This window comes from Aquila chrysaetos, chromosome 15, assembly GCF_900496995.4.
Source record: "Aquila chrysaetos chrysaetos chromosome 15, bAquChr1.4, whole genome shotgun sequence".
NCBI lineage: Eukaryota > Metazoa > Chordata > Aves > Accipitriformes > Accipitridae > Aquila > Aquila chrysaetos.
Window position 1 is genome coordinate 16395999 of NC_044018.1, and position 13254 is coordinate 16409252.

A 13254-nucleotide genomic window follows, 5' to 3' on the forward strand; every position below is an offset into this window, starting at 1 on the left:
TATCAGTTTTTAAGTGATCACGGACACAGGCGGCCATGGGGATGTCTCACTAGTCCTGACACTCACTGCAGAGAGGATTTGTGAACAGGGCTGTAATGGGGAAAAGTTGATTTTTAAATTGTGCCAGCTACTCCAGATCTCGCATGAAGCCACTCACTGGCTTAAGGACCAGGTATGGCTCTCAGCTGCCTGTTTCACAGTGAAGTTGTGTATTTTGGCATAGCTATGCCATATCTGCACCTGTTGACAATTCCCTGCTGCAGCGCACCCTCACAGAGCTCTTCCAAGGCCTTGTCTGAGGGGGCTTCAGCATCAGGACTGGGGTAATGTCCGACCTTCATTTCTGTGGCTCTGTGGTCCAAACCCCACAGGACCTACTCCCAGGAGCTGGCAATGGACCAACCTTGGCTGGTTGGTTGGAACTAGACCTTCTGCAAGAAATCCCACCTCCCCTCTGACTATTTTATCTCCAGGTAAATGACAGTATGATTTTTTTGCTCTGGGACTGGACAGCTCATGGTTTTCAGCAGCTCCAAGGAGCCCGTTCTCTCACTGTAGCCTCTCAAATCCCTTGAGATTTTGTCTGATGTTTGCATTTAGCAGCTACCTAAGCAATAGGCTTATTTTTCCTTTATTGTCGTCTGTAAGGAGATCTCACTTCAAACCTGCCAACCAGAGGATCCAGGAAGCAGGACATACTTTAGAAACAAGTACCAAAAAGAGGAAAACCAGTGCTACCTTTGAGAGCAGTTGAAAAGGATGGACAAGTGTTCGTGCACTAAGGGAAAGGCAACCCAAGGAGGAGGCAGCAGGATCCCAAAATCTCCAGAGATTACTGCAAGAAAGAAGGCTGACTGGTCAGCAGTGCAATGCAAGCCACGCTTTGGTAGGACATCTGTATAGCCTGGTCCAGGGGGAGAGTTCACAAGTCTCTCTCAAACACCATTACAGCTCTGATGAGTTATGGTTCATTCTCCAGACTCGTGACAAACATAGGCGGGCGTGAGCACTGACAGCTAACACGTGGAGTCGACACTGGGCACCCACAGGGTCTGCAGCCCCAGCCTTTGGTTCATCTTGATCTGCGACTTGAAGTAGTACATTGCTTTGTTTGTTTGGGGTTTTTTGCAGACTGCCTCAGCCAGCAGGCAGAGCTGGCTACTCCTTATCTCATGGCAGAAGGGTCTCTCCTTGTTGGTGGCCAACTAAATTCTTTCCTTCTAACTTTGAGTAAAGTACCGGTTTAATCTCTAACACTCTGACTGAAAACCTACTCTGACACTTAAACAGATTTAAAAATTGCATCAAGCTCTTTAAAAAAAATCCAGGCCTTCATTATCATGAAGTGGGGAGTTAATCAAAGGATGTTTTACATTTTCCAGGAGAGGAACCTCTGAAGCATTTCCACTTAGCTTGCTGGAATTTAAGGAGCAAGCTAATTAATTTGTGGCCTGTGGAAGAACTCAAGGGCTTACTGTAAATTCTTAAAGACCTTTTAAAATGATTTAAATGTTGCAAAAAGTACTGAGGCACCACCCCTGGAGCCTGAAGATGCCTTTTTTTCTACAGAGGAGGTCAAGATGCCACGTTTCTCAGCATCACTAAACCAGCATGCCTTGGACCAGCTAACCTCGGTTGGGAAGTCAGGTGTTCATCCTATGCTGGTTCATGATTAAATGCACACTGAAATGCACCCTTTCTCACACACACATATTTGTCTCGAGGCTTGTCAAACTTCAGTAGAAGACAAACTTTGGACTTAACTGCTATGCTGAATTAGATCCTTGTACTTGGCTTCTCTGTGGAGAAGAGTAAATGTCAGCACTTACAGCTGTGATTCTCTGCCTTGTAAATTGGAATGAGACTGGAATTAAACCAGAATGTCATCCTCAAGAGACAGTAGAAAGGTAATAAAAACTTTGGCCCTCATCTTCAGAAGAGATGTAGCTGCTGAACAACCATTTAGCAGTAGTTAGAGTCACTGGAAAGGCTGTAAGTCTGAGATGTGGGAATTCATGACAGCATGATTGCTTTACTGTGTTTGAGTCCATTGCACCATATCTCATTTTCCTCCTCATCTGAGCTGCTGTCTCCCTCACCAGTCATCGAGCTCCAGACACTGCAGGCCACTGATCTCAGAGGGCTTCATCACAGTGCTCCTGAAAATGGCTGGCTCTTCTGATCAAATCAGAGGATGTCTCTTCACTCTTTAGCAAGAGTAAGCAAAGATAAGTAACTATAATACAGTAAAAATGAAGCAACCTTCTACTGAATCTGTGCTTTGACGTTGAAATCCTACTCCATACCTCACACCCTGCAGGATTTCTAAACCAGCTTCCTTGGAATCCATGTGGGAGAACCTTAGTTTTTCCTCTACCCCAAGCTCTAATTAGGGACTGGTAAATTGCTCATTCCTCGCCAACCACGTGTGCACCATTTCTGATCTCGTCTCCCCTAGACACCTGGCTATACTACAGGAGACGTATCTCACTCTCTTGCATTTCCTTCAAGCCTGGACTCCAGGAAGGTGATGTCCACTCACTGCAGGTGTCCCCATCTCTATTGAGAGCAGCAGACCTAATTTTTTCTGCTCCCAAAGTCTATCGCTTGGAAAAGAAGCTAAGACAGCTTTAGCAAAAATAAGCATGTCTTTCCAAGAGTCCTTCCCCCTTTCTGGAGAGGATACATGGGAATTGAACATGCAGTTCCCACAGACCATCTCCAAGAGGCAGGAACCTAAATGCTTCTTAAAGTGCTCAGTAAGCACTTTAGTACACACGGTGCTCTACTTCCAGCCTTGCATGCAGTTTTATTGCCAGCCAGTGCACATTATATGCAACATTGAATACAGGGAGGAACAACAAGGGGATTTTATGAGAGAAAGGCTAGCAAGCAGAACTGACTGCTACTGCACTTCAGAGCCTTGGATCAAGAACTCTGAGCTTACTCACTTGCATGAGCAAATCTGAACTGCACTGAATACTTTATCTCCTTCATTTGACTCCAATACTCACTCAAAGGGGCATCTTACATGCCATGAACTTGGTATTGTTTCAACGTATCATATGTGAAGGAGCCAGAAGGATATTATTTGTCCTGATAATATAGTTTGCATAAGAAAATTCCAGTGGGGCTTCAAAGGGAAAGAAACTACTCTGAGATATCACTTCATTAAATCTTTGTTTTTACTTAAGGAACAATGTTATAGTAGATAGAAAAACAGGCATTGGGTGAGGATGAGGGCTAGAAATGGGAGAATCTATTTTAGTAAAAAAGAAGTGAAAGTCGGAAAATGTTTAACACAAAAAGGAGGTGTATTTTTGTGAAGATTTCCATATAATCTAAAGCCATCCCTTCGACTCCATGTTGACGGGACATTCTGTACCAGCACATTGGCTCAGACTGGAGCATCACTGCTGTTTGCCAGACCAGCCAGTGTGCTAAGGTCCCAGCAGCTCTGCACGAGGCAGAAAAGCCAGTGGCTAAACTCCATCAGCAGAAACATATCACAGCCCTTCTTCTCCTGACTCACCAGCACAGCTGACAAGCCAAGTCAGGGGAACATTTAACATTTGTTCCCGCTTATAAAAGACCCACTCAAGAACTTTAAAGAGCACGAAGACCTCAGCATCAAACCTGAACTGTCATACAAGTGCACGTCGTGATCATAAAAGAGGAACAGCTCTTCAGAGGGACAATGCCAAGAAGAGGACATAGCTCCACTGGCTTGAATAAACAACCATCGCAGAACATTCACGCTTACCCCTTGCCCTGTGCTTTATTACAGAGCTACCAAGAAGATAATTCAGTCTCCTCCTGTCCTTGGCTACTCCTAGGTTTCCCTCCTGCAAGATCACTCAATAAGAAGCATCAGGTCTCTCGCACAGAGCACAAGAGGGATTTGAGGGTCTGTTGGAGACCCCTGTCATGCACAGCTAGCGTAGGGCCAGCCAGAGGCAGGACCCGCTGAGACCTGTGAGCTGATGCAGTTCCCATCACACTAGCACCACACCAGCTGCGCCAGCCTGGGAAATGTCGATCCCTGGGCAGTTCTAGTCAATTTTGCCTGCTAATGCAGGCGAGTGCCAACACGTGCAAACAGAGCACTTTAAAGTGTAGCACACGTGCCCTCGCACTGCGAAGCAAAGCCTGACCCCATCCCCAGAGGTGGCAGCTATGCTCTCCAGCTCAGCTCTGCTGTAAGGTGCACCCCAGCATCTCTGCTGCACCACGGGCTGGAGCAGCCACCTCCAGCGGCGGCTGGATATACCCCAGCCCAGCTACTCAAGGCATTTTGATGCAGCTGTTCAGTAAAATGTACTTTTTTTTTTTCATCAGTAAAATGTAATTGTGGCAAGATATGGAAGTGTTTCTTACTGTTTCATAGAAAGGACCCTGTCCTTCAAAGGAGTCCAGCTGGCAACCCTCTGCAGCAGTGGGGACCTTCACGAAAAGGGGCCAGGGCAGACGCAGGGAGAGCTACACCCCTGCAGCTGAGTGAGGGCTTGGGCTTCCTAGCCCTCTCCTGCCCAAAATGTTAAATGGATCATTCACTAGTAGCATCTTTACATCTCTAGGGTGGAAATGAGGAACACCTCTTAAAATTAAAGGCTGAACCATTGCCCCTAACAGACTGTGCATTTCTACTACCATGCATGCTTTTCTACCATCATAAAATATGTGGTTGTATTAATATATACAATTATCCAAAGCATTAATTTATTATTTAAAATGGAATTTAGTATATTTAATCAGTGCCTAAGCTCTTTAAAGGGATAATTCAAATTAATTTGACACTCAGCATTTGCAGAATCAATATTTAGCAGGTTTATATAACCTGTCCAAGTCTGTTAACACACACGCACAAAAAAGTCTCTCCATTGTTGAATTTCGAGCAGAAATGAAATCAGCAACTTCCATTAGTTCTAAGACGTGGAGACAGCCAGGAGCTGAAGATAAAAATACCAAATCTCTTCTAACCCAAAGATTCCTGAAGCATATGAACACTCTTGAAATGAAAATGTGAAGTCAGTATTTGAGAGCTAATATATGCCTCATTAAATGAATATTTTTCCAATATTTTTTGATTCAACTTGATTTTCATGTCAAATTCCAGCACATACGATCAGGTTTTTTTCTAAATTTAACACGATAAAAGGAATGCACTCAGAATATTGTGAAAAAGCTAATAGTACTCAGTAATAAAGTATCTGTCCATCATCCCTATTGTTTTGTACGTGCTTAGGGAAGGAAGAAAATCTTTGCAGAACTTAATATTGCGGTGAGTAAGCTTCACCTAAAACCATGTCTGATAGAAGACATTTAACAGCCTTTCAGCTGGACATGCCTTAACATATCCACATGTTCAAGCACTGACAAAATGAATTCCCTTCTGTAACTCTGAAGCTTTTGTCCTGCTAAGATGTGTGACTCGAGCTGTGGTGAACATAGGAAGACTGATTTTAAATTTACTGTCACAAGCAAGTGATCTATATAAAAAACAGTGGCAAAATCTGTGGCATCCTTTCCCTGTTTCTGCAAGTCATTAGTTTTTGTACATTCACGTTTCTTGGCAAAAAGATTTAAGAGTTTAGTTCTTAGATGATAACAGAATTATCATCTGTCCCTTCTGCATACTCTTACAGTTGACAGTCCATAATTAGCAAATTAGTATGTAAAATTTGCATGAAATATATTATTCCTGTTTTTACAGGTCTGTACAAGATTTCTCAACTCACTGAAAAGTGTAAATCTCCTCTCCTTTCAGGAGGTGTATCTTCAAATACTGAGACAACTGCCAGTGTCATGGTCATCATTTAAGTGGAGCTGTAATTTCCATGACTAGGAATATATAAATAACACTGAGATTCAAGGCTAGATCGTGATTGCTCTCTCTGTTCTGCATCTTCTTCATTCCAGGCCAGGAGATCCTGGAGACTGTCCTTTGAACAGCCAATATCTAGGATGTGATACAAGGTTATGAATCAATAACACCTTCAGATATCAAATGGTCATGTTGACATGGTCATCCTGCTATAGCTTTACAGGCAGATGACTCACCCTGTAAAACATTTTAGGTGTATCTTTTTGCCTTTTGGTGGCTGTTATAAGAATTTCTGCATAAAGCTGATTTTATGTGCACTGCATAAATACAAACTGTTGTTTGAGGAAACGAAGCAGCCATGGGCAACAATATTACAGACTGAGTCATTCAGAAGCGAGTATTTCCTCTCCCAGGGGCATATCACTCATTCCCTGATCTTTACCTGACTCTGATCACATTCCTCATCCTTCTAGCAGCAGCTTTGGTGGAGCTTTGCCAGAATCTCTTCCCTAGTGTGTCTTGGTTTTCATTAAATGCCTGAGACTTTCATCTCCCTTCTCCTCACCCCTGGCTCATAGGGAGCTCCATCTCAAGGTTGTGTCACCATCCTGCTGCCGTCCCCTTGGCTGCGATGGAGGCACTGGTGGCTCAGCCATCTCTGTGTCCATGGGCTGCTCAGCCGGGATGAAAGTTTATGCAGCTGCATTAATGCCTTTGCCAAAAAGCCTGGCCCTCCCAGGAGGACCTGGCTGCCTACCATTACTCAACGTCCTGTCCAACACACAGCACCCACTAAATCTTTGCAATGAAAACACAAGCAACTACTGCTAGCAGGTCTTTGCTGTTTGCACAGCCATTACTGGACCTCTTTAGTAGTGTCCTTCCTTCTAATCCAGGTAAGCAAACTACATGCATGTGCCAGAAAAGAGTTCTGCCCCCCAGTCATGTCTCCCACCTGAAACCGTAAGCTGAATTTTTTGTGGTTTTGCAGTGCAGGACAATCTGAGGTAAGGTCAAAACGAGAATATCTTTTCTTATACCCTCTTTTTCAAGCTCTCCTGTCCTTTATTGAAGGTCTAGGTTTGCTCAGGATGACTTTAGAGTGTAAATCAAATTTCATCAAGCTACATAGCTTAGTCATAATTTGCAGAAGGTAGTTTGATTGATCCTGCACTCCTGAGAATGCAGTGGTACTTTGCCTCGTTTACCGAGGATAGGTTGGATTAATCTAGCATGATCTCCCCTTACTTTATACATTATCCTATCCATTTAATTCTTCTTTTCTTCAAAACTTGTCTTCAAGTCTTTTATGCTTGAAGTCAGACTAATGAGACCTGTTCTACTTGCACTCACCAAACTCAACAAGTTGTCCAATGGACACTTAGCAAGCCATCAGACATTTCCAGCAAGGATGAGGAAGCTGTATTAACAGAAAATTAGACTTAATCTGCAACTATGTGCTTTGTTCTGCCTACTGCACACAAGACAGAGGGGTTAAAAGCAGTTGTAGAGGAAGGTTAACTAGGATGAGCAGGAGACTACAACTGGTCACAACAAAGAGTGAAAAAGGATGGCTTGTTTTGCTAACCATGGGCTGAGTAGTAATATGATTGCACTTTCTAAATACATCACAGGACAAGGCATAAACAGAAGGAAAGTATTTCATAGTCTAAGGGTGGCACAAAAGTAAGTGATTACTAGCCCTGGAGATGGGGTAGCGGAGCTAAGGTGTATCCATCTCCATTTCAAGAAACAAATGTATTTAATAATGAGACGTGATTGTCTGCTAGAGGAGGAAACCAAACTCAGTGTTACTGAAGTTGCAAACAAGCTTTCAGAAAGCCGAAACTTCTGAAATGGTTGAGAGGAGAAATGCTGCTTGCCCACCTTCCAAGGAGCACTCTGACCACCTGTGTCTGAGCTCTCCGAGTCCCTCCGTTGGAGCACGGGACACCGGGGAGTCAGGAAACAGTGGCATTACAGGCGATGTCCAGTGCTGCCCGCCCGTGCCCAGCTGTGCTGTAAGCCCCGGCAGCCCCGGCCCTTGCACTCGCTCAGCAGAGCAAGTTCAGCCCCCAGATCACTGCAATGAGCACGCACAAACAGGGATCACCCCGCTCCTGGGCTGCTGCAGGCTGGACTTTGTCCAGCTCCCTCCATTCACCTCGCATGGTCGCCATTCCTAACCAGCACCTCCTCTCTTCCCTCCCTCTGATATCCCTGCCCCTTTCCCTTGCTTTTCTTCTTCCCACAGCCTTTGCAGTTTTCCTCTGTCGACACCCCTGTGATGTGTTGATTTGGGGGACAGGGCACCCCCTTTCCCCTCAGGCAGTTCAGGTGCATGCTCCCTCGCTACACTGGGTCTTCTTGCAGCTCCAGTCTACCAGCAAAAAGCGGAGAGGTTCTCCAGCAAAGGGAGTCTAGGCTGCAAATACATCCTCCCAGACAAGAAAGCGGGACCACACGAGCTCGTTGTTAAAGCCTGCGCTGCAGTGGTTTGCCTGTGAAAGTCATTCGAACATCACGAACAAAAAAGAGACCTCCTGCATGCAGTGCCATTTTCATAGTCACCTTTTGAGTCCAGCCACACGCTGAGCCCATTATTCCTTGTTCTGTCCTCACTCATTAACGGTGATACTCCATCCCTGACCTCTGTACTGTTTCCTGTTTTGTACCTGTAGCCATCACATCTTTGATCAGACACTCTTATTTAAGCTCAGTCTGCTCTGATCGATTCCGGCTTTCTTGGCCCTTCCACCCAGGTTTAATTTTCAGACAATTTTGTGGGCTTGCGGCATGCTGAATTCACTCCAACTTTGTCTACTTGAGACAACGGTGTTCTTTATTGAGGTGGATAGGAGTATTGCATTTTCATGCATGCTAAACTCCAGCCTCTCCTTAAAACAATTTGGCAGCGTGAGTGGGATAGGTTTACTTCAGAGCCATGCTCCTCTCCCAGTCTCTCTGTCTCTGATGCCTCCCTCACTTCTCTATCTCTGTCTTTGTTTCTTCTTATTAGTAGTCCTCATACATCACATATTCTCAAAAAAATTATTCATGCAAGTTGTCTCTTGATGAAGGCTTGTTTTGAAGGCCTGTCATATCTATCAAGGTTCAGATGACCTGAAGTGAAGGCTGCATGTGTGAAAATGCAGAAATTACCATTGCAATGGGGTGTAAGGGATTAGTGCTACTGCTTGCTCAGCAATAAAGTATAATGGGCTCAACCCCAGCAGGGAGGTGGCTATAGCTGCTTGCACTGCACTCCAGGGAGGAGTACTTCTAGGGCTAAAGTAAATGCACTAGAGAGAGTGGCTTAGCTGGGGCAGAGAAAGATGAATGCTAAAACTAAAAAAGGGAGAGTTCCCTAAGCATCTCCAAATCACCCTCTGCATCACAGGGGCTGCTTTCCACATCCCCACAGCCCTAGTGTTGTACAAGCAGTGTCTGGGGTAGGAGCAGTCCCTCGAGACTGCTGACCACAGCAGTGCCCCAGAGCTGCAGGCATGAACCCACAAAGGAGGCACCAGTAAGTGCTGTTTCTGTAGCCTTCATTTTTCTTTCAGACTGATTAAATTTTATTTTATCCCATCACATGTAAAACCATAATAAAGCCTGTAAGAAAAGGTACAGCAAGGGCACTTAAAAAACAAGTCTCCACATACATACAGCAACCTATCTTCCCTAAAAGATAGAGCAACTACCAAGAGAGCACTAAAATGAACTGAGACCTTTCATACGAGATTTTAAAGTATGCATTTGCACTACATCTCAACAGTTGGATCACAAAGAGCATTCAAAGGAATGTAATCCTCATGTAAGAAATTAGCTGACTCTGTAAACCTAAAGGTATCAAGCTGTCACACATGGGATTTCAATCCGTATCTCTAATATAACCTCTGCAGGTTCTCTCAACAGCTTTAGTCTTCACAGATGAAGGGTTTGACCTGGTAATTCATAACAGGAAGAGGCTTCCCTCTACTTTCATTGATCACTGCAGGAAACTATAGCTCACAATAAAGCTTGCAGATTTACCCCTTCCCTCTCTGCTTTTATATTTGTGCATTCAGACACAAGCCCTGCAAGTGTTAAGGTCCATATACCACATACTCCAAAGGAAAAAAGTTTCCATGGACATGTGAAAGGGGACTCCCAGGTTGATGGGAAATTTCCTTCTGATACAGCAATAAGGTAGCTTTAGGGATGCTGAAATGCACCATCCCTGTCAATGTGTTGAGGCATCTGCAAGATACGTGCAGCTCCTGGAGTCCACTGTGAAATTGCAGATTCACAAAATGGAGGAGGTTGGAAGGGTCCTCAGCCCCTCACAACTGGATCTCCTCTGGAGACCATCTTGTCCAACCTCACCTTTTCAGAGCAGGTTGCCTAGGACCACCTCCAGTCAGGTTTTGAGTATCTCCACTGATGGAGACTCCACAGCCTCTCTGGGCAACCTGTGCCAGTGTTCGACCACCCTCACAAGAAAAAAGTGTTTTCTTGTGTTCAGATGGAATTTCATGTGTTTTAACTCGTGCCTTTTGCACTGTCAGTGGGCACTCCGGAGAAATGTCTGGCTCCCTCTTCCTTACTCCCCCTCCGCCTTCCTCCCCAAGCAGGTATTTATACATATGGAAATCCAATGGGAACACTAGCAATTTTACCCCCCAAATTAAGGATCAGGCAACTGTTTCCTTCACTGAGAGGGCTTGAGTGCATGAAAGGCTCACAGAGGATTTCACAGTGAGTGACAATGTCATGAACCCTTTGGGCTGGAAGCCTGGAGAGGATTCGCCATGTCTGAGTTTCTGAAGGTGTGTAACTTGGCATAGTGGTGGTGCATAATGTCAGTCTCAAATATTTCTTTAGGAACACCTGAAAAGGACATTTCTGAAAATGAATTTGACTCTGGCTTCTAACCTGTGCTTATTTTTAGCAAGGTGTAGGCGTGACAATAATAAAGATAGCGATGCCTTGAAAGAAATTATGAAGCATGACATTTATTTTCACCCTTCTTCAAAATCCCCTTTTATTGATCTGACTTGTACAATTTATAACCACTGCTGTATAAAGATAAGAAAAGGGACTGGGCATGCTTAGAAGATGTGGACTGTGAAAATCCTTTAAATGCTGCAGAACAGAAAGGTAGCTTTAACCACTGAGGTGATCTAAGAAGATGATATATATCTGTTGGACTCTTTCCAACTAATCCCATACTAATAATATTTGTTGATCAGCTACTAGCCAGAGATAGAGTTCAGGACAGAAGTCCCCAACCAAGAAAGTCAGAAATTTCTATATGATGTTATTCAATGCAGTAGCCTCACAGTAATGGAACGTCATACAAGTGCTTTACTGAGGTCAAAGGTGGGTTAAATAGCTTGGATATTTGACTAAAAGGGACAACATTGTCTCATTCAGACTGGGTGGGGGCAGGCTTTAAGACATACAGATTTTATATTTCCAACTTGAAGTTTACCTTATTTTACATTTATTTTGTGATGATGGAATCTGTGTCTGCATAGAAAGGAAGAACAAATTCTGCAGTTTGGACTCAACCCTAAATTTCCAATGTTTGACAAAGCTTCAGTGGTAAGAAGAAATGCCATTACATAGAACAATTATAGTTCTAGCATGGCCCCATATTGTGACCACACTTGTTGCCAGGCCAAACCATCCACATGACTCCCCTTTTCTACCTGAGAAAAATTCAGCTTAGACTAGGCTTGCTTTAACTATACTACCAAACATCTTGCTATCTCTTCCCAGCACTATAGTCCATGATATTTTTGGTTGGTGCAAGGCAAGTTCTCCATAAACACCTTTCCTTGTGTATTTTCATGAAAACATTGTTAATTTATTCATGGCACTATCATCCCAGGCATTCCATGGTGTAACAGTTTATACTGATACATGCAACAGCATAGGAAAACTGCAAGATCATAAAGAATAGAGACAACTCAAATAAAGAGGAATGATGCTGAAGGATCATAACAAATCTCTTTCTGAGGCTGCTGAGTATCTCAGTAGATAAACTGGATAGATTTATCCAGGTGGTTTATAGTAGTCAGGCTAAGGATGGCTTTCAACAGTGTCTACAGCACAATTAATTTTTGCTGTAGCCACAACTGAGACAGAACTTCATTCTGCAATATTTGCTGGGTGATATGAGAAAAAAAAAAAAGAAACCCTAATCACTCACGCTGCAGGTACTTCAGGGCACCTGAGCAGCCTCCTGTAAGGCTTTGGGCTGCAGACCACCAATAGCCTTGTTCCTCCAGTCCAGAGAGCTTCCAGCCCAGGCAGCCTCATCTGTTGAGGACAGGGAAATTTCTGGGGCTAGTTTATGACAAAATGAAGCCTTTGTCAAACCATCAACTCCACAGTCTGCACTGTCTGTGAGAGGCTTTCCAACAGCCTCCTGCTATGTATGTAACACATATATGCAAAATCTCCCACTAAGTGTCTTGCTGTGGAAAAGAACAGAAGAACCACTGACGTGTGATACATATAAGTCATATCACTTAACACAATCCCAAATAGCACATGGTTATTATAAGAATCTGCAGCATATGAACACGTGAAATGGCTACAGTAATGTATGCAGCACAAATGTATTTAGAAAGACCCATCTGGATGGTGCGAGTTACCACATTGACAGCACCACCACTATTGCTTTTGAAATTTTGGGGGTCTTGATAGCATTTGGGGGGGATGGGGAGGAGCCTTTCTGGTTTTCCACCACCCACCAATTGTACAGGTCAGAACAACAGAATTTCCAGAAAATGAAATTGTACTAAAAATAATTTTCATGGAAAGTGTTGCTGCATTTTTCAGTCAGGTTCACTAATTCTCGCTATGCCTGTTTTCAGTAAAAAAAAAGAAACAAAGACAGCTTGCTCCTCCCTACCTTTAGCCATTTACAGCCAAAATTTCACAAGCTTGGAAACTTCCGACCCCATGCCTACATCTTTCTTTTCACCTTTTAAGACAGTGCATTTTCCTGGTTTCTTCATCAATCCCCTTTATTGCTTTCTCTCATATTCCCCCTTCTCTCTATTGCATTGTAAAGATTAAGTCATGTTTTGTTATGAAAGCTATTTTTTTCCTTTTTCCAATTTCCTGGAAAGAAAAAAAAGTTTTAACATTTCACAAAGAAGATTTTCAGAAAATTATTTGGTTGAGGGGACACCTTCTTCATTCCTGACATCACCTGGAGTACTGTTTTCACTTTTCCCTCTCTATTCCACGTGAAGAGGGTGCACTTTTCCAGAGTTCATGGTCCTTGCTTGTTGATTGTTCAGACTTCTGAGAACATAACAAGCAAATTTGTAGTTAATGGGGTCATGCTAACAATAGTGTCTTAAAACAAACAGCATGGTTGGTGGATGTTTGAACAGCAATCAAGTTCACTGAAGCACAAATATTTCTTT